The 22,685-nt window shown below is 43.8% G+C and overlaps 1 long non-coding RNA gene across 1 annotated transcript in view; it reads right to left on the reverse strand.

Moving 5' to 3' along the window:
- Nucleotides 1-22,685, reverse strand: part of LOC311522190 — a 168,933-nt gene that overhangs the window by 104,843 nt on the left and 41,405 nt on the right. The window contains exon 3 of the long non-coding RNA XR_014712069.1: nucleotides 11,868-12,019. This is a non-coding gene — a long non-coding RNA (uncharacterized lncRNA). The remainder of the gene's footprint in view (nucleotides 1-11,867; nucleotides 12,020-22,685) is intronic.

Here is a 22,685-nt window from a genome sequence, read left to right on the forward strand (position 1 = left end):
CTTAGAGACTAACAAATTTATTTGAGCATAAGCTTTCGTGAGCTACAGCTCACTTCATCGGTTTCATCTGATGAAGTGAGCTGTAGCTCACGAAAGCTTATGCTCAAATAAATTTGTTAGTCTCTAAGGTGCCACAAGTACTCCTTTACTTTTTGCAAATACAGACTAACATGGCTGCTACTCTGAAACCTGCCACTTGACTTAAGGGGATTATGGGATGTTTCCAGAGGCTGATCAGAGCACAGTAATGCAACACCTCATCCACACTGGTGCTCCAGCAGGGGCACAGCAAACATTATTCCACTCACCGAGATGGAGTACCAGCAGTGCTGTAGCCGCAGAGTCAGAGCACTCTACGTGCCTTGCCGGTGTGGACGGGGAGTGAGCTAGTGCACCTGGGGCTCCTTTATTGCGCTGTAACTCGCAAGTGTAGCCAAGCCCTTGGACAACCCGAACAAAAGACTCGCTTTGTTCTTGTGATCCTGTATGCTGCCACATAAGCGAACTGGTGAGGCGAATCTGCAGAAGGTCCTATCATGTCACTGGCAGCATATTTAACCATAGCAAGGTTATTAAAATAAAGTCCTGCTGTTGAATAGACTCAGGGCAGGGGAAGGGAACAAATGTTTAACCATGTAATTGCTGACTAATGTACCTGGTATATCTCCAGTATATGCACAGTCTCCACGCTTCCAAACGGAACAGATATTGTGTGTCTCCAATATATACACTTTCCATGCCACCAACTGGGTCTGGTACAACTTGGTATATGCCTGTATCCTGCCCTAGTAAATGGATAGTGCACATCCTATGCTGTGAATGAAGTGTGTCAATGTAGCCACAGCGCTTTACTGCAAACCTGGTACAGCCATGCCTCACTCTCAAGGGATTTCACTGAGCTTGGATTGTGAGCTCCTTGGGCCATGACCTATGTCTTCCTACTTCTTCAAACAGCACCTAGCACAATGGATTGGATGCAGTGTGGGTGGATCCTCTGGGCACTGCCATAATATAAATAAAATAATTTATATAAACTGACAGCACTCGAGTCGTGTGCAAATCTCCATCAGCAAAGGCATTATAATATTTATTGGTATGCAGAATTTTACGGTGTGGTTGCTCACCACTAGACAATTGGTAGACAATTGACTAGCAATGGCATTGTGGTTATCCATGTTTCTAAACTTTACTTGGGTTTCAGTGTAGTAGACCTTTATAATTGGGAAGGTTTGTTCGCCATTTTTCATCAGGCGCTGCAATGATTTCTTTTACCTTTGGTTTATTCTCTTTCTCTATGAATCCTGAGATGTATTTAGCAATGACTTCTGCCCAGAAATAGGTAGATTAGTGGTAGAAGATGCTGGTACAAAACCACTATATGTGGGAAAATGTTAAACAAAATTGCTATTGGAAAGACTCAACGCTGTATTAAAAGGCAGAATAATTAGACTGAAAACATGGTGGGAACTGAAACAAAAAAGCTGATAAAAGTTTTATAAATTAATTTGAAAAATATCAGTAGGCGCAGGAGATAAAGGAATATCTGAATCTCTTCTTAATATTGAGATCACTGCCTCCTATACCAGAGTTATCCACTATGCTAAACATTAAAATTGAACACGTCAGATATGCTAAACAAATGTAGTCTGCATATGTCACCAAAGCAAGCCAATCAATTAAGGGCCACATCCAACTCCCATTGAAGTCAACAGGAAACTTTCCATTAAGGTTAATAGGAGTTGGATTGGGTTGTGAGGAACAAACGGGCACCCAGAGTGGTAAGACATTCTAAAATATTCCAAAGGGAATTATTGCTGCAGCACTGACCAAAAGGTAAATGCAGGCGGGTGGAGAGGCTTGGATCAGAGCCATAGCATATCAAAATTCAGAATATGCTTCAACTGAGCATTAGGCATTTTTGGAGCCATAATCATGGTCTATAGTGATGTGATCTGAGTGGAAAGGCCAGTTTTTAAAAAGGAAAAAAATTGATACTCTCCTAATTGTAGTTGCTGAAAGAGCCTCTCCCACCGTCTGTTGGGGAATGTTCCTGCCCCATCATCGCAGGGACTGCCCAGTCCTAATTTTAGAAAACACTTGTTGGGCAAAACAGGTTATTTTAAGATGCCTCCTTTTTGTAACTGGAATCTTTCTATTGATCCCAGAAGCTCTAGTTGTGCATATCTTATTGAGGGGGTGGCTATCAACCACAGCCCCTCTCAGGTGCCCCATAGGCCACCCCTCTATACTACCATCCCACTATAAATAACTCACTGCACATTTTAGCATGGGGATTACTCAACACACTGAAGTGTGAAATAATCCCCATTTCAAAGAAAGCGGCTGTCCATCCTACAGTCTCCTGCTGGGGGAGGCCTGATGCCTAGATGGTGATCTGCATAGATCAATTCATCCCTGTTTCAAATACTTGTAGTGTTCCTTATTAGGCATCAAAGAAGCAGCTGCGTTAGTCTGTATTCGCAAAAAGAAAAGGAGTACTGGTGGCACCTTAGAGACTAACAAATTTATTTGCGCTCAGATAAATTTGTCAGTCTCTAAGATGCCACAAGTACTCCTTTTCTCCTTATTAGGCAGGCGCAGAAGAAACCCCTGCATCAAAGTAACCTTGGGAAACCAGCCTGCAAGTTTCAAGATTCAGCTGTTTAAGGAAATACATTATAGACTGGTGCAGCAAAATGGCTTTATGTTTGCATATGAGCATGTTAGGTATATAGAAGCTTATGCATTGGTGTAGATAGGTGTGAGCATGTTTATTAGGTGGGTCTGCATGGGAGCATACATATCTAATTACATGGGTACTAGCTATGGATGGAGAAGAGTACATGTCTGCATGTGTGTATTAGGTATGTATGGGAGTATACATGTGTGTATATCAGGTGTTTAAGCAAGGGAGTAGATGTCTGCAGGTGTGTACTCTAGTAGGCATGCGTGGGAGCATATGTGGCTGAGTGTATGTACCTGTACAAATGATACATATATATGGATGAGGTGAATGCAGCTATGCAGGAGAGCATAAAGATACATCCTCCTGCATGAGATTACCTCTGCAGTCAGTGCCATTCTGTAGGAGGTTGCATTGGCTCAGAATTGTAGTTACTTTTACCTAACCTCCTGTCTTCAGGAGGATGTAGGATGTAGCAATGGGGAGACCTCTCTGGATGAGTCATCCTCCTTTCCCACATCTACCCTGAATTAGTGAGAAATAGGCAGTACAATTGCAGTGTTGTGGTTTGTCACCTGCTGTGGGTATAGGCTGAAGGGCAGAGGAGAAGCACTCTAGTCCATAATTCTCCCCTCAGTCCTTCAAATCATGCCATGAGGTTACCTCAGAAGAGGGGGGCCTACACATCTGGGAGTTCTATAACTCCCATTTGGCCAGCATGCAGGACACATTGGATGTGCATGTTGATATGGACCAGGGACCAAAGTTTTAGATATTCCAGGCCAATTATAATCTGACTGCATGCATGTTTGTGTGTGTGTTTCTGAGCCTGTCCCCTGCCTTCTATCAATTGGAGAGGATGTGAAAGTAGCCCCACTCTGGCTGCACCTTCACCTCCAGCATACAGAAAAACAAACACAGCCATTCTTCTGTTTGTTGTTTTAGTGCAGGGCGCTCCTTCCATAACAAAACCATTTCCCTGCAGGCAGCAGGCTGAGACCTGTTTGCTTATTATTCTGCAAAGGAAAATGAGGGTTTTGGGAGGGGCACAGTCTTCAAGTATCTATATCCTGTTGATAAACAGAGAGAATGGAAGGAGAGAGCCCTTCCAGCTGCCTCCTGCAAATATCCTTCTGAGGCTGTGGTATGTTTCCTCCTCATTCATGATTTCATGTGTTCTGTCTCACAGGCTAGGCCCATTTGGTGTGTGAACATTTCCCCTTGTCCCCTGCATCAGATGTGAACCTGGAAAGGGAAAACCTTGTTGCAAAGAAAGTTAATCCTTCACTGTACCAGAGACATATATAACAGAGATGGATATGAACTCAGGAATGTGGAGTCCAGATCTGCATTTCACAGCTGACCCTTGCCTCTACAATGTTCAGAACCAATCCCACCCCCACCTCCCTCAATCCAAACACCCTCAAATGCTGGGAAAGTTTAGTTCTGGATCTCAACTTGGTGGCTCAATCCCATCACTAATTTAAACATCCTCCTAGCTTTTAAGGGGTCAGGGCATATTTGGACCCCAAGAGTGAAGTATTGCCTTGTTGCAAGAGAACCAAATGGACACAGACTCAGGACAATCTTTGCTAGTCTATTTTTAATGTACAAAATGCACAAGACAACAGTTCCTGTCATTGATTTGAGCAAGAATGGATAAAAATAGTGTGAAGACCAGCAAAGTTTACCCAGAGGTAGCATTATTTTTTCACTACTGCAGTGAAATAGCTCTGTTGTTGCATCCCCCAGCAGACTGCAGTTTCTCTTTGTGAGACAAGGTGGGTGAGGTAACATCTTTTATTGGAACAACTTCTGTTGGTAAGAGAGCCATGCTTTTGAGCCACACAGAGCTCAAAAGCTTGTCTCTCTCACCAACAGAAGTTGGTCCAATAAACGATATTACCTCACGCACCTTGTCTCTCTAAGATCCTGAGACGGACACAGCAACTACACCGTTTGTGTTATAATTCCTCCCCAAATAATGAAAATCCTTTGTTCCTTCATTGTCTGACAAAATCACAACTCTTTTGGCTAGTAGGATGTGTCACTTAGATACCCTGGGCCTTATTCTCCTCTCACAGTAATGTAAATCAGGAGTAACTGCATTAAAGTCAATGGAGTTACATCAGAGTAAATCAGGAGTATGTAAAATCAGACCCCATATACCTGCTGCTGTTGAGAAAGTGGGTTATTGTCCAACTGTTCTGCAACACAAAAGAAGCCCAGCAGAATTAAATTAACCTCCTTAAACACAGGGTTGGAGTGGGCCACTAACTTCCCATCAGCTGTTGTTCTCACTGAGGTAATGAACTAACTAACTAACTGTATCTGTGGTGGCTGTCAGTCCCTTCCACGGGGTCCAACATCAGAAGTTGATTTCAGTAACTATAATGCCTTCATGGCTTTATAGTTTTGTTACAGTCCATGGCATAATTAACCTAGCGCTTTCTCTCACTGAGCTGTTTGCAGATAAGAATCACTTCACTGACCACTGAAGTGCATCCACCTCTGGGATGGAATGTGGCACAGGAACACAGGAATTGCCATACCAGGTCTGTCTAGTTAAGTATCCTGTCTCTGACAGTGGTCAGCACTAGATGCGTCAGAGGAAGGTGTAAGAACTCTGCAGTAGGCACATGTAGGATAATCTGCCTGTGATGTTGCACTCCATATGATTTTATGAAAATATGCTAGTAAGTGTGAATATAATATAACTGGAATATGCTTCCTGCGAAAGGTCTTTTGTAAGGTATCATTACAAAGTTTATAATCTACTGAGTATGGTCATCCTATTTGTATAAATGTATCGTTCTTGTATCTGATACTAGAAATATGAAATATAACTCTGAGGTCCTATCGTAATTATGCAAAGTGTGCGCCATTAATGGTGGTTTGGAATCTTGATGGCTCCCATCAACTAGGACAATTTGTTGTAAATGGCTCTGTTTACTTGCAAGCCTTCCTCTGAGTCAGGCCAGGAAAAATGAAGGCTTGGGGTCTCACAGGACATGTGACCATGTCACCTGGTATTGGAATCAATCTTAAACCTGGTACTTTTCCATTTAGAAGGAGGGATGGGGACACAGAGAGACAAAAGATTCCCGCTTTGTGCCAAAGCTATATAAGGGGGTGGAACAGAACAACGGAGGTTCCAGTAATGAGAAATCCCCTAGTTAACACCTAATCTGGAGCTAACAAGAACTGTACTGGGGAAAGGATTAGGCCCAGACTAGGAAGGAGTCCATTCTGTGAAAGAAGCTTATTGAAACATCTCTGACGGTGAGATTTCATCTGTAATCAGTTTCTTAATGTATTAGGCTTAGATTTGCGTGTTTTGTTTTATTTTGCTTGGTAACTTACTTTGTTCTGTCTGTTATTACTTGGAACCACTTAAATCCCACTTTTTATATTTAATAAAATCACTTTTGCTTATTAATTAACCCAGAGTAAGTAATTAATACCTGGGAGAGCAAACAGCTGTGCATATCTCTCTATCAGAGTTATGGAGGGCAGACAATTTATGAGTTTACCCTGTATAAGCTTTATACAGAGTAAAATGGATTTATCTGGGGTTTAGATCCCATTGGGAGCTGAGTGTCTGGGTGCTAGAGACAGGAGCACTTATTAAGCTGTTTTCAGTTAAGTCTGCAGCTTTGGGCCATGTGGTTCAGACCCTGGGTCTGTGTTGGAGCAGACTGGTGTGTCTGGCTCAACAAGGCAGGGTTCTGGAGGCCCAAACTGGAAGAGAAAATGGGCTCAGAGGTAGTCTCAGCACATCAGGTGACAGTCCCAAGGGGGTCTCTGTGACCGAACCCATCACACTGCCCTACATATTAGATCTTATCCTGGTCTCTAATAGTTAGAGACTGGCTTAAACCCTGAAGCATGAGGTTTAATATCCCTTCCAAAATTCTATCAGTACTTATGATAAGTCTGGATATTCTTAATATCCAGAATATGTCCAGTCCTTTTCTGAATCCTACTAAATTTTTGGCTTCAACAACTTCATGTGGCAATGAGTGCCACAGTATAAATATTCATCATGTGAAAAAGTATTTCCTTTTATCCATTTTGAATTTGAATTTATATTTTAAAGCTAACAGTTCAGATCAATGCTATGTAACAGTTTAGGAGAGGTGCTTAGCTACTACAGCTATAGACGCCTTAGAAATACCTGATGGAGATAGGTAAGATAAAAGAGAAGACTATTACATACAATTGACATTTCAAGGAAAATTTAAGTTTTCAAACTGTAATTACACAAGTTTGAATCTGAGCAAGACATATGTGATAATGGGACTAATACACCTAGTCTTGTAAAAAGTGCCAAGAGATCTTTAAAGATCATTAGTGGTCAGGACCTGAGATGCACAGAACACGGCACCTGCAGCAGCACAGCAGCCCCTAAAACCATGCTGGGCTACCGGTTTAGTACTAATCCAAAGGGAAGAATGGCAGCGACTGAATCACTTACTGCCACTACAACAAGTGGGTTTTCTTTTGCAGTTTCCCACCTTAGTGTTGCCTAGGCCTAATTTGGTTTAATTTATAAGAGCTGAGATGAGAGCACCAGCCCAAAATAGCATGGCCACAATTTCTTGGTTTGGTTTGGTAGACATGTGGGTTGATCCTAACAGCTTACTATTTCTTACCTTATCAGGTAGAATCATAGACTCATTGGGTTAGAAGGGACCACAAGGGTCTAGTCCAAGGGCGGGCAAACTTTTTGGCCTGAGGGCTGCATCGGGTTTCAGAAATTGTCTGGAGGGCCCGTTAGGGGAGGCACTGCTTCCCCAAACAGCCAGGCATGGCCCAACCCCCCCTGCTTCTCACCTCCTGATGGCCCCCCCGGGACTCCTGCCCCATCCAACCCGCCCTGTTCCCTGATGGCCCCCCCAGGACTCCTGCACCAACTACCCCCCTGCTCTCTGTCCCCTGACCGCCCCCAGACCCCTGCCCCTAACTGCCCCCTGCCGCCCCATCCAACCCCCCCTCTCCTTCCTGACTGCCCCCCAGGATCCCTGCCCTATCCAACCACCCCTTCTCCCTGACTTCCCCTGGAACCCCTGCCCCCATTCAAAATGCACCTGGCCCAGCTGGAGCCAGCCATGCACTGCGCAGCACAGAGCACCTGGTCAGGCCGGCCTCTGGAGCAAAATGCTGCGCTGCCCCAGGAGCTTGCAGCCCCACCACCCAGTGCATTGCGCCAGCGGTGCAGTGAGCTGAGGCTGCGGGGGAGTGGGGATGACAGGGGAGGGGCCAGGAGCTAGCCTCCTGAGCCAGGAGCTCAGGGGCTGGGCAGAATGAGCCCGTGGGCCGGATGTGGCCCGTGGGCCGTAGTTTGCCCACCTCTGATCTAGTCTAACCCCCTGTCAAGATGCAAATTTGTATTAAATGTGTATGAAGTATTGCTCAGTGCATGCCCATCTCTATATATTCCATTGGCCAAATCCTGGCCCCACAAAACAGTCCAAATAAACCACCTACTTAGGAGAGTTCTATGGGACCTGGGTTGTGGATGACAGCCCAAATCCTTCCCACACAGGGTATTTACTTTTTTAACATGTCTTCACTGATGAAAATGTCAGTTTCTCAGAGCGGTTGTTTTATTGCCTCATTTTCCTGTTGCCTTTCACCTGGCAGTGCTCTGGAGGTTGGGAATGGGTTAATTCCTTTTACAGGAATTCATTTCTAAGGGCTGCCATAAGGATTCAATATGAGGCAGTCAGTGGCTGCCTACTAAACTGTTTAGACTGTCGCTGCACGTAATAGAAAATGAAATGCTGATTCTAGGCAGCAAGACAAGAACATCAGGGGTTTGTTTAACTTTCATTGCATATACTCCTAAAAAGTCAATGCACGTCTCTACAGTTTCACAGCATGTCCATGCATCACTACACATTTTCTTAAGCCCTGGCTTCAGTGCATGAAGACTGTTGTCGTGTAAACAGATCTGTTTCTTTTTAGGCCTTGACAGGGGGCTGAACCACTGACGTTCAATTTGAAATTATCCACTGTTGTGTCTTTAATTCAAAATAGGGTTCGGTAGATCTAACACACACACAAACTTTCTCTATGAACAGTCTTGCTATCTGGGAAGTGCTGAAATACCCTAAGAAGAAATGATGAAGGTGAGATCTAGGCCAGGTTTACAAATTCAGTGGGTTTGGCTCAAATTATGAACTTCTGGGTACCTATCACAAACAATCTTCTGCCAGTTGCTCATTTGTAGATACTGTAATATTTGTTAGAATCTGGTGGCCAGAGGTCCCAGGATGGGCTGTGAGGTTTTGCCACCTCATGACATGACCAGGGGCTTCCTACACTTACAGCACTGCAGCGCCGCTGTAGCTGTTAGTGAAGACACTGCCTACGCCAGCATGAGAGCTTCTCCTTTTGGCATAGGTATTCCACCTCCCCAAGAGGCAGTAGTTATGTTGATGGAAGAGGCCTTCGCATCAACATAGCGCTGTTCACATCGGGGGTTAGGTCGGTATAACTAAACCAGTATAATTTATACTGACCAAAGTTTGTAATATAGACCAAGCCTAAGAGAAGCTGAATAAGCAGACACAGCTCTCTGGTAATCATGTATTACAAGCAAGATCCATCACACATCAGGGTTACATGCAGATAGGGAGGATTTATTTAACTATACCCAATGCACTTTGAAGTACTATCAGAGTATTAATATATGTCTTATTCCAAGTGCTGCACAAACATTAACTTTCTATTCCATACTGTATCCTGGTAAGGGCTGTACTATTATTATACATACCTAATAGATCAGGACACTAAGGAAGAGAACTACAGGCCCCAGCTACACCAAACTATCACCGAGTCATGGGCCCTTGTTACAATATAGTTGTTCCCTGACTATGTTAAAAGCAGTATTGAAAACATGTATAATGGTGTCCCTGTCACCTGGTTAAAGCCTTGGTCTATCAGGGATTTTAAACTGATTAAGTTCCAGCTACATTATAACTTTAACCCTGGTATTCCCAGGTTGGGGACAGCTGTCTTGCACATGGGTCCTCCTAAATAGTTATAGTTGTAGGATGGGGATCTTAAAAGCACCTGACTTTCAGTGGGACTTGTGCTCCTAAATCACTTAGGTACTTTTGAAAATCCTACCCATAGTGCATATAGAGTGACTTGCCCAAGGCCACACAACAAGTCAGTGGCAGAGCCAAGATTTGAAGAGGTCAGACTTCCTGGCTCCTAGTCCCATCTTATTCCTATATACTACACTGTCTTCTAGTACTAGTTCTTCATTCTCCACAGTAATAGATACCTTAGCCAGGGGGATCTGGAGTATCTCTGTATGCACCAGTTTCCTCTAAGAAGCATAGAGTACTGACTGGTACACAAATGCAAAATGGCCTCCTCTCTTCTGTGTCTGAGAGCAAGGGACACCGTTGGGCTAACCTTGAACTGCAACCGTGCCATCACTGAAAGGCAAATCCTTTTGACTCTAAAAACAGCCCTTTTATGGGGCAAAAGGGGGGATGGGAATTCTAAAGCATTCGCAAGTAAAATACCTTGAGACCACCTCTGTGTGTGCTTCCCAGAGGCTTGGCTCCCAAGTCTGCAGTCTCTGGATAACTTCCATCCCAAATGTATGTCACATTTCCTTCCAATAAAAGCAAAATATTTACACTAATCCGGGGTCACCCAGAGGCCATCCTGCTATCGCAAGTTGGAAGCAGCTGTGATACTGTAAATCAAGGGGAGTGAGGGCGGATAGGATTAACAGAGGCCTCCAGAATAAATGATGGGATTCGCTCTCAGCTTCTGCCGGGAGGTGTCAGAAATGGGGAGAGTCACTGCCTCCTTGGTGGGTAATCTTGAGCTGGGACAATGAGGTGCGGGCAGCAGAACCATGCTTGAGTCTTCAACACGGCATGATGAGCACAAAGAAACTGAATTGGGAGGATTGTGTGACAGCCATGTACTGTAGCTGGTAGAATGCAGAGGGAAAGGGAACCCATAGTAAAGCCATGCCCTGTCCGCTGGTGATCAATACATAATGGCATTGACAGCCAAATAGGAAGTTCTGGAAGATGTAGGGAGAGGAAGCTACCAAATGAAGGGGAGGTAAGGTTAAAGGAAATCACCCTTTTGCATTTTTAGAGAAGGGCTGAGCAATTCATTAGCTAATCTGCCTGGAGAGAATTTTCTGAGCCAACCCTGAAGAAAAGAAACATGAAAGTTCATATCATCTGGATGATCCCAAACCAGATGTTAACGTCTTGTATGGGGTGGAGTTTGCAAAATACTTTGGGATTTTCCATCATCTGGTTCTCCTGGTCCCACTGACCAACCTTTCTGGCAGAACTGTATAATGCTGTTCATTTCTGTAGTTTGGTAGAACACCAAGGGCTCTCTCCTGCCAGATTTCTGTGAAAAGAGATGCTTTTGGCCAGCATGTATGGCTATGGCCATGACATAACTTCTCTGCCCACCTTCCAGAACCTGTTTGGAAAGATGTCTTTAGTCCTGGACGGATGCTGTAAATACAGGGCACGTCCATGATAGAGGGGAACTTTCTGTTTGGGTGGGAACAGTGTGACGGGGTTATTCAGTCACTTTTGGAGACAAATCTCCTCCACTATAGATAATGCCCTTGATATACAGCCAATCATTTCTGCATCTTTCCTGTATATGGATAATATAAGCCAAATTCTGCATATATCCACTGAAGTCAATGACTCAGAGTCTCGTCTGCATTTGGACTGTTTTGTACCATACCTTCAGGGCAATGTGACCCTAAAATCAGTATAGCCAGCCACAGGTAGATCACCCCAGTGTAAGGGATCCTCTGGTGGCACAGAGCTGGCATAGAAATGCCAATATGGGGGCCTCCCTGTGAGTGAGGTTGGGGCTATGGGGGGAAGGGCAGGTGCCTGATCTTCAGCTACTGTAACAGCTCCTTGAGGCCACTGGCAGTGGGATATCTTACAATATCATGAAGTCAGTATTTCTAATTTATACTTAGACGCCTGCCCAGTTCACAGCTGACCCAGGATCAGGAGCATACAAACATTGCTTAAAGTCACTTTTACACCATTCCCTCCTGAGCTGCATTGGGCTTTTTTCAAATGCAAACGAGGTTCAGGCCCAACACGGTTGCATGTGCAGAATTTAGCCCTACTGTTGGATGATTTTTGGAATAACTTACCCTTCTGGAAAGTTTTGTGTGCATTGAAAGGTCTGATCCTCATTCTCTGGTTAGGAAGCAGAGCTCGTAGTGGAGTTGCAATGCTTGATGCCAATGATGTAGTAGAAGTAGATTTCAAGATGCAAACAATCTTCTTGAATGTGAAGGGCTGCCTAAAAGTAGAGTAGATATCAGTAATTTAAAGGTAAAAATAATTACTAGAACATTGCAGTTAGCAAAAAACAATCAGAACTCCACGCCACGCCACCACTGCCCCCAAGGAGTCAGAGTTCAATGAAACTTAAACCCAATCATTTAAAATTATGATTATTCACAGTTTAGGTACCCGCTCTGCCTTAACTCTGCCCTTCACCATGATCCCCCTGAGAAACTTGCTTGTACTTCATTATCCCTCCACAACAGTTCCCTCTTATCAGTGACCACAAATACAAGAATGCTTTAATCTTGCTCACGCAACGATTATGCCAACTACATACTTCATTAAGGTCATATTAAGTCCACAGGAAAAAAATGTATTTAAAAAATTCCTGACTAGACAAATGGCACTGGATGGCAATTATTCCCCGTTCCTCCTTCTTAACGGCCTGCTCAGCCGCTCGCAGGAGCGGGTGCTATGAGTTTTATGTGCCAGCCAATTATCAAAGTGTCATTAAACAAGAAGCTACCATGAGTCCACACCCTCCCAGGTTGTGAAACTGACACTTACATGAAATAGGTCACACTTAGTACTGGCAACACGTGTGCATGAATCCAGTTCTAAAGCCCGTGTTTTCAGAAACACACTTTCTGTACTCCACCACACAAAACGGCAAATGGGAGACTGCTTGCTTCTTAACGTTCAAAGGCATTTCTCCGTCAGGTCACGGATATGTACTTTCAGTCTTAACTCCAGGTTGATAAAGTTTTTTGTCTAGGGGCATTTTGAACTTTAGTTGGACACGCTAATAACTTCTGAAGTGTAGTGAGGGCTGAAGGTATCTGTTCAAACAGAATGTGTTGCAATGACAGCAGTGGGAGCAGGAGGTGATACTGTAGCAAAAAACCCAAACCACTAAACCCGTCTTTCTCAGCACTAATGTCAATGGTGCATTTCACCTTACATATAGTCCTGGAGGCACCTCCTGACTGACAGTTACTGCCTGCCTCCAACTGCCATAGAATCTTGACCCTATTCAAATAAGCATGAGCACTCTGCTGAACATGGTCATTCTAATATGAGCGTACAAGTGGGTCTCTTCCGGTACAGCTCAACAGAGGGAAGTGATACACATAAAATTTTAAAAGATCTGTCTAGCAGTGTGTTAGCAAAATGGCTGTATGCCTGCTAAATGCCATGAAAACTCTAAGCTCCCCCCGCCCCAAGGAAATTTAAAATTATGTAAAAAGAAAAGGAGTACTAGTGGCACCTTAGAGACTAACCAATTTATTTGAGCATAAGCTTTCGTGAGCTACAGCTCACTTCACAAGATAAGCCCAATATTGATGTCAATTGAGTTTTGCCACTGATTTTAAATGGGAACAGGAGCAGGCCTGACATATTCCCATGACTGCCTGTGTTCTGGCAGTGCAGCGTGGACCCTTCCAGTAAAAGCAGACATTGAATACTCCAATGTAAAGGCTTCTTTAGAGCCCAAATCAGAGTTCTTGTTCACAAACTGCAGCACTTCTTCTTTCCAATCTGTAGGCAGAATGTGTTCTTCCTGTAGCAATGGCTCATCCTTTCTCGCCTTCCTCTTTCAGTGGAAGCTCACATAAGGAGAGACAGTGTATGTGAGTTTTAGAATGTGTGCTTATGAGTGGGCCCATGTGCAAGGCATGTGTGTGTGTGTGTGCGTGTGCGCGCGTTGAGGAAGGCACTACAGCAAAGTCACATACAGCGTTTCCAGTGATTCCATATTTGTGCACAGTAAGAAAATATAAGGTGAAAAGCCCTTTTAAGAAGCAGTTGGAATGTTGGCGGCTGAAATTTCTATGGCAGGCAGTTGGAAGGTGATACTTAGAGACCAAAGAAGGGACAGCCTATGGCGCTGAAAGGAGAGATGAAGCCCAGGCTACCCTACATTATGTCCCGTGTTAGGAAACAATTTTTAAACAGTGGATTTTTAAAAGGTTTTCTGTAAACACGGATATGCCACCTAGTGTGGACAAGACCATAGCAACATACCATTTTTACTTAGTTCTCCAAACAAGGTAGTGCCTATTTTGAAAGTGTGGTAGAAGTGTCAGTGTTTTGCAAGAGCGGAATTTTAGCTCTTAGCTTGAATCCATTTTGCCTGATCAAAAATCCTTGCTGCAGTGTCAAGTGACATGAGGGCAGCTTCAGCCCTGATGTAAGGAGCTGCAACACCATTAAAGTCAGTGGAATTGCAGTTCCGTACACCAGGGCCAAGGATGGCCAGTGGTTGGAAAATGTTTTTAAATAATAGCTTCAGCAAAGTTCTGCTCTGTTCACATGGGCTGGTATAACTATGTTTGCAGAAACCACTGCAAGGCCCCTGTCTTAAAAATGGTTTCCCAATGCAGGGGAAAGTGTAAGGCAAGCTAGATGAGAAGCATGTGAAAAGCAAACAAAAAACATACAGAGCAAAAAAGGAATGTGATTTGTAAAGTGATTTCTGCTTTAATACTCTGAGGTGTAGTTAGTTACAGAGGTAAAGAAACAGGGTAAATGATATAGGTGAAATTCTGTCCTCGTTGAAGTCAATGGGAGTTTTGCCATTGACTTCAATGGAGCCAGAATTTCACCCTATATTTTATAAACAGATGTCCCTATGACAACATGAAATTAATGTAATTCATCTGAACTCTGCAGAATCACATAATATTTTGCTTCATAAACAGTGCTTGCGCATGCTTCTATATATTTCCCATACGTGTGCAATAGATTTATGACAGATATGTAAGCAAGTTTCCGTTTTTCCCCCTTTCCTTTCCTAATGGCCCCCGTAGACATCTGCCATTTCTAGATATCCATCAAGGTCAAAGATGACTAAAGTGGAACAGATCAAGTAAAGAAAACAAACTTCCCCCTTCTCCTCCTCCTCCCCTAGAGCGGTAAGCGTTTCACTCACAAACAGTTCTTAACTCCTTAGTCTCCTCCCTCCAAGATTACTGGTGTGGTGAAAGTGGAAAGCATTTTAAAGGAAAGATCTTCTCTGATGCTGTCACTCATCAAATAACCAGACCTCTGTGTGACACAAAAATGTAAATATGGGGTCTCACAACACTTCACGGCAGTGATTAATGAAACCTCATCAAACCCAGTGAAGTACCATTCACATTTTACAGAGCACTAAACTGAGTTTGAGTGGCTCAGCAACTCAGCCAAGATCACATGAGTCAGTGACAGAGCTGAACAAAACGCAAGAGCCCTGATGCCCAGTCTCTTGCCCTAGCCACTCAAGCACGCTGTCTCCAAAAAGGTATTTGGCTATTTTTCCTGTCCATTCTATACTAGGATTTTTTTATTTTTTTTGGTCACTGCTGAATAGTTCTTGGACCTTCCCAGTGATTTCATTCCCCTCTGCTCCTCTGAGGTATTGGTTGTAGCCAGAGAAGGGAAAAACAGTTCAGACAAAATAAGAACTGCTCTGAACTTTCCATCAGAGCTCTAATTGAAGCCAAGCCCTGAAATGTTCCCTTCATTTTTTCATTCTTTGTGCAGCAGCCTTTGCCTTCTGATTGTGACGGGGAGTGGAAGTTCTGAATTCTGTGGTAGACTGTTCTCATAGCACTTCCGTCCTGAGCGGAATCAGGAAGTATGGTGAATCTACCAAGAGAGTTGCTCCTCGCAAGCTGTCAGCCCAGTTTTCCAGAGCTGCGTGGTTCATATGTGCAGCCAAACTTGGCTGGTTAGTCAAATGCCAGGCTTTCTGAGGTTCATTCATCACTAGTTGTAGCTGACATTTACTTTTTATCTCCCCTTTTTGCCTTCTGAGTGAAGAAAAACAAATGCAAGTTGAAGCTATGGTACCTCTGCCCTTGTGATTGACACCTTCCCTCTGCTGCTGGGTTAAGACCTTTGCAAGTGGGAATTCCTTCTACTGAATTAATTAACTATAGTATTGTTATTACCCTTGATCTACTGCCATAGGAACGGGAGTGGGTGCTATAAAAACTCCACTTGTGTACATTTGTTACACGCACAGCTCCGAACAGAATATTGAAGGGCTCATTTATAAGACAGCGGAGCAGAAATATCCACACACACACCCCATATGCCCTTGGGACTCACGCCTCACTGCAGACACTGTGCAGAATTGATTACAGACCTCTAGTGGCCTTATTTATATGACTTGTTTAGCCTCATAATTGCTCACCAGTATAATATCTTGGAACACTGTATGCAGTTTTCCCATAGGGATTACAACATGGTGTCATTTCATCTCCTCTACATTTCCCATCGTGTTGTCTGTTTGTTTTATTTTCCTTGCCATAACATCTGTCCCACATTGCTGAGAGGTTTCACAATTTGGAACCTGCAATAAATTATGACGCAGAGTCAACAGGCTTCAGAGTTTCACTGTTTGCGTTCTGCTTTTTTTTCAAGGGAGGCTTGGTCAGCCACCCCTTTTAAATGGGCTTCAGTTTTTTCAGTTTTTATTCTGTTGGTTGTAAAAACTGCCTTTAGACGCTGAAAAATTACAGTTCTGTCCCTCCTACTTGTGCCCTTTTCCACGTGGTGCACTGGTTTTCCTTCAGATTGTGCATGGAACTCAAATTGAACTGCTTTAAAAGGCTTGCAAAAAGAGCAATAACACGGTCTGTACCAAACGACCTGGCAGAAAATTCAGATCTAGACCAGCACAGCCACTCGTTTTTCTATTTGCCCGTGGCTGGGAAAGAGCCTGTGGTAGTCTTAGCTCAGTCAGCAACTGCCTGCCTCCATACCCCACAGCCACAAATTGATCTGGGGTCCCTACCAAACGAGAAGGCAGCACCTCCCTGGATTACATGGGCCACAGAGACCAGCCCTGGATGGCTGTGTGGGAGACTGTAGGTAACATCTGAATTTTGGGACGAATCACAGTGGCAAACTTTGAACACTAGGGACTGGTTCACACTGATTTACTTTGTCAAGATTACGATAGCGTATCTCCACCACAGAAAGGGCCAGACACTTTTTTTAAAAAATGGAATCTAAGATTAGCCTTACTTTCCTTTGGCAGTATAGGTCTATACCACCACAAAGCAGGGATGTGCCTACAACTGACCCCTTGGTACCTTCCCTTGCCATTCAAACCTCTCTTCTCCAGAACAGACAGCAGCTTGCAATTCCTTATGAAGGGAGTAGCCTTCATTCATTTGTCTTCATTCGAACAGGGAAACTGCAAATGCTCCACAACCACCAGCCTTGGTTCCTTCAGGAGCCATTCCATGATAGAAGCTGTTGCTTCTTTCTTCAGGATTGCAGTTGTTTTGTTGGAATCTACTGGTATTAGTTTCAAAGCTTCTGCTTCCCCAAAAAAGGGGCCTGATACTGAGTTTGCACCATTTTTACACCAGTATAACTCCTCTGATTTCAGTGTTAATCGGGGTAATTCCACCATCGTAAGGAAGATCAGAATCAGACCCTCTCACTCACTGTTTGGCTACATATGTGACTAGTCTATATTTATCAACGTCCACCTCTGCTGGTCAGTATCTGTTTAATACATAGTCCTTCACAGCAATCTAACACAGATATAAGAACGAGGAGTCCTTGTGGCACCTTAGAGACTAACACATTTATTTGAGCATAAGCTTTCGTGGGCTAAAACACACTTCATCAGACGCATGCAGTGGAAAGTACATATATATATATATATATATAATAGCTCACCTTAACTGATCACTCTTGTTATAGTGGGTATGGCAACACCCATTTTTTCATATTCTCTGTGTATATATATATATCTTCCTACTGTATTTTCCAGTGCATGAATCCAATAAAGTGGGTGTTAGCCCATGAAAGCTTATGCTCAGATAAATTTGTTAGTCTCCAAGGTGCCACAAGTCCTCCTCATTCTTTTTACTGATATAGACTATCAAGGCTACCACTCGGTAACCCAGACATGGATTTCAGACATCCCAAAGTTCAGGAGTGTTCAGATTGTTTTTCTTCTGGCTTTTTCCTTGGACTCACTGTTGCTGACTCCGTTCTCAGTGGGCCAACAGTGCAAAGTGGATATTGGTGGAATTGGGAGCATTGTTTGGTTTTATGTCTTCGGGGAGCTCAGCTTAAATCATTTATGGCTCCCTTTTCATGAGAGGTATAGTCATCCAGACTCAAGCCAATAGAAATCCTAGCACTTCTTACTCTATCACATTTTCTCTAGCTGCACAGAGATACCAGTAGCCTACTTCTTACTAATGAAGATGCTGTCATAATTCACAGCTACAACAGCAAATCTGTATTTCATTGCTGTGGTGATATCACAATGGTGTTCTTTTTAAAGAGTCTGATGAGCCTGTGAGATATGTAGACATTAAGTCTATCTTTCTGTTGCCAAGGAGGAGGTGAATTTGAGACGGTGCTGCAGTTCCTTACAATCAGGCATGATTCACTTCACATTAACTGCTGTAACATCTGATGATACTGAAGGCATGCAACCAGGAGTGGATTCTCAAAGGAAAAGCAGAAGTACCTAGTCTTCTTCCTTCCCATTCAATTTCTTTTCTTCTTAGAATTCCTGAGTCTTTTGCAATGTCAGCCATTTCAATCACAGATTAAATGATGACAGAGACGCAGGAACATTCTTAAATTTTCATCCATCTTGGTCAAAGACTGACCATACCCAGTGAAGCCAAAGATTGCAACATGTGCCCACAGTTATTGACACCTCTTGAAAATAAGCTAGTGAGCTAAATAGTATGGTATGTGGGGAGGGCAGTGGGATAGGAAGGGAGGTACTGACACTTGACCAGGGAGGAGCTATCTCTGGGTTGGGAAGGAGGGTCTTGGGGGTTCCTACCTGCTCCCCAACCTGTTCAAGCACCTCTGGGTCCCACTCCCTGGCCCAGTCCTGGGCCTGGTCCCTGCTCCCCAGCACAATCCCAGGCCCCACGGGAGCTGCTCCAGCTGGTCTAACCTTCTGCTTAACACAGGCCATAGAATTTCACACAGCAATTACTGCATCAAAGTCAGTACTTCTGGTTGAGGTATAGCTTATCTTTTAGAAAGATATCCATTCTTGATTCAAAGACTTCAAGTGATGGAGAATCCACCACACCCATAGGTACATTGTTCCAATGGCTAATTACCTTCACTTTAAAAAAATTGCGCCTTATTTCTAGACTGCTTTTGTCTAGCTTCTGCTTCCAACACTAGGTTTTATTATGTTTTTCCTAGATTAAAGAGCCATCTACTACAAAAAAAATCTCTTCCTCAGATCGGCACTGACAGACCATGATCAAGTCACCTCTGAATCCCCTCTTGGATAAATTAAGTGGATTGAGCTTCTTTAGTCTCTCACTATAACACGGGTTTTCCAGACTTCGAGTTATTATCATAGCGTTTTTCTGAGCCAGTGTCAATTTGTCAACATTCTTTTTAAAGTGCGGATAGCAGAAATGGACAGAGTATTCCAGTAAGGGTCTCACTAATATAGCAATAGCACTCGTAGCAACACCGCCGCACTCCTACTCCTACTCCTGCTTGATATTCCCCTGCTCACACACTAAAGAGCCAATCCTGTATCATTGACATTTGTGGGAATGTTGCTATTGACTGCTGTGAGAGCAAGATTGGGCCATTAACTTTCAAAATCCTGTTCCAGTACATACTGAGTTCAGAATAAAACTGGGAGGGATTCCCTGGGGACAGCTTCTTCTCTGGTTGTTCTAAAGTGCTGAGCACCCAGCTCTCATGGAAGTCAACTAAGGTACTGAAATCAGTAGGAGCTATTGGGTACTCAGTACTTTTGAATATCAGAACATTGATTTAGGTGCCTGCCTGCTACTCTGCTAGGCATCACAAATCCTGAAGATCTCATTCTGGCTATATTTTTCTTGACCTTAATGAGAAGGCTACCAGATTAAGGGTGGAGTACAGAACACATCTTCAGATCAGAGGGAGAGCGAGCACTCCTTCAGGAAGCCAGAGGCTCAGAGTTCTGAGTGGCCTGATATCATGCTTCAGCATCATGAAGTTGCAGTATGATTATTGTGTCCTGCACAACATTCAAATAGATGGCTATCCTATGGATAATGAGAGCAAGCTTTTTCATCCAAAAGGTCAGCAGTGTGTGGGACATGTGGCCATGTATCATGGTAGGAGCTGGAAGTGAAAATGAATATAAGAGCAGACCATCTCCTCTGCTTGTGTGTGAGCAAAGCACAAAAGCCTGAAGGCTGCAGAGTAGGATATAAGAAAAGGAAGAGTAGTGCCACCCCTTCCCTGAAACTCCATGGAAGCACTTCTACTGGGATTGATGCTCCATGGTACAATACTCTGGGGCCAGCTTACTCCCCAGATTGCCACTTGGAAATCCAAGGAGAAGTAAGTGTTGCCTGAAGTGGCATTAGCTGTTTCTGATTCCAGATGCCCCTACTTGGCTGCCGGCTGGACACTAGCTGCTAACAGGAGACAAAAAGCTGGTACTTTTGTTTGCTCTACAATAAAAATATTGATTAGACAAAGCTCTCACTTCCACTTATGATTGCCAGTGAACATTGGGCGTGCATGTGCCTGCAGGCCTTCTGTCATAATGCAACCACTAGAGAGATAAAACCACCCTCCCCAATAAAACTCCTGCTAAAGCTATTGGACAATACAATCCAATGCCATTCTACTAAAGTGAAGCCTGAGGCCCAACTTTAACAGATGATTACTCTGATTGGAATAAAACCCCAGCAGAAACTCTACTTGGCTTGGCCTAGCATTAAAAGTTTTGCTAGCATAGCTGCGTCAGTTAAGAGTGTGAAAAAAATCAACCACTGGAAAAAACCCTAGTGTAGCCACAATTATACCAGCAAAAAGTCCCAGAGGTTATTTCATTTGCGGAACTGATATCAGCTAGATCAGCAAAAGCACTCTTTTGCTGATATAAGCTGCGTCTCCGCTGGGTGGATTTATCAGCAAACTCTTTCTAGTGTAGACAAGGCTGTTCCGCCCAGGAATTCGAGCAACAACAATGGCTGCAGAACAGGTTCCCCCGCTAATCACCATACAAAAAAGAATATTCAGTTTCTGGTGCCATTCCAACCAAAGCTACCGATGTTCCCTCTGCCACTAAGCACCAGTAGATCAAAAACTAAATTTGAACAAAAATGTGTTCCACTTCTAGGCATCATTGTTCCTCTTCAGGCCCAACAACTGTAAACTGCCAATAAGTGAGGCGAACTGCCCTGCTTACAGCTGAAAGGTGCTTGAGGTGCTAGACCAGCACCAAAAATACCAAATCACTGAGAAGACTATTAATCCCTACACAGAATTATCACACTAGTAGCCTCCTTACAGCAACAAAATGTGCCAAGCTACGGCAGACTCTCACCAAATACAGAAGCAGTGATTATAAACTGTAAGTGGAAGCTGGGAGGCACAATGCACATATGAAACCTCGAGAGGAGTGACTGTGCAACCAATGTACCAAGAGAGATTGGGGTGTAAAGTGCCTCTCAGCCTCAATGTCTGAAATGTGAGGGAGCGCATGAAAGATATTTTCTCAGGATCACAGGACTCACAAAAGGCTTGTCATCAAAAAGTGATGAAGAAAGAGTATGCCTGGGCCTGGAAGAAAGCAGAGATGGCTTTGCACTATGTAGCAACCTATCATTGCATCAGGAACTTACAAATGAACATAAGGGATCAAACCTCAAATACAGCGAGTCTGCTTCTCCATTGCTCTGCATCTTGTGTTATTTGCCCCAGTGGAGAGTAGAGTACAAAGTGGGTGTGAAACACACCCAAAGCAGACTGGGTGCATTTTACATGCACGTTGCACTAGTGTAAATGACTACACTTGGTGAATGCAGAGCAATGGCAATTCAGGACCACTGGGTAGCCCTGGCATGGTAGCTCAGACCTATCTCTGAGATACCTTAGTGGTTCCACTCTATTATAAGTTTTTATCTCAGTAAGCAAATAAAATCTCATTGAGCTTGAATTTGCCTAGGCAGTATGAAACTGAGCATGAGTGTGTGTTTAATGAATGTGCTAGTGTCTATGCCCACACATACATACATGTGTGTATATGTCTGAGAAGGAGCAACACTAATTAAAGGGTCCCTAGTGAGCAGAATCTCTCCCTACTGGTATTTCCAGCTGAAGCACTTTGCTGGAATACAGTGTGGACACAGCTTACACCAGCTAAGCTGCACATTGGCCGGCATGGCTCATTCCAGCCCCACTCCCCGGCCAAGTAAAATAAGCTATCCCAGCAAAAGTGCAGCTATGTTAGTCACAAATCACACCCCGGACTGACACAGCTATGCTGACAAAAGCTTGTAGTGTAGACTTGGCCCAAGTCAGAAAGCGTTAAGAGCCGATGGCTTGCTTTTTAGAACCCCTGATCCCTCTTCAGAGGAAAGCCCTCAACTGGAAAGGATTGTCTTACACCAGCCTGCAGAAGGATCTTCTGACACCTGAAAGAGATCAAACAGTAAGGCTCTGTTCTCAGGCTGAGCTGCCATGTGGCAAATGCTCTCCTCCTCATGCAACAAGGGAACCTGCTTGTTCCTATGGCAGGGGAGGAACTACACAAAGTGGGAGGGGCAAGGAATTAACCAAAAAGGATTTGCACATTGAAAAACTACAGAAAAAACATCGGTGTGAAATAAATAACTGTATACGTCCTAGGCGAAGCCAGATGTCTGTGTGTCTCACCTGCCCAAATGGCT

This window comes from Lepidochelys olivacea (assembly GCF_965140295.1).
Source record: "Lepidochelys olivacea isolate rLepOli2 genome assembly, chromosome: 6".
Taxonomy (NCBI): domain Eukaryota; kingdom Metazoa; phylum Chordata; order Testudines; family Cheloniidae; genus Lepidochelys; species Lepidochelys olivacea.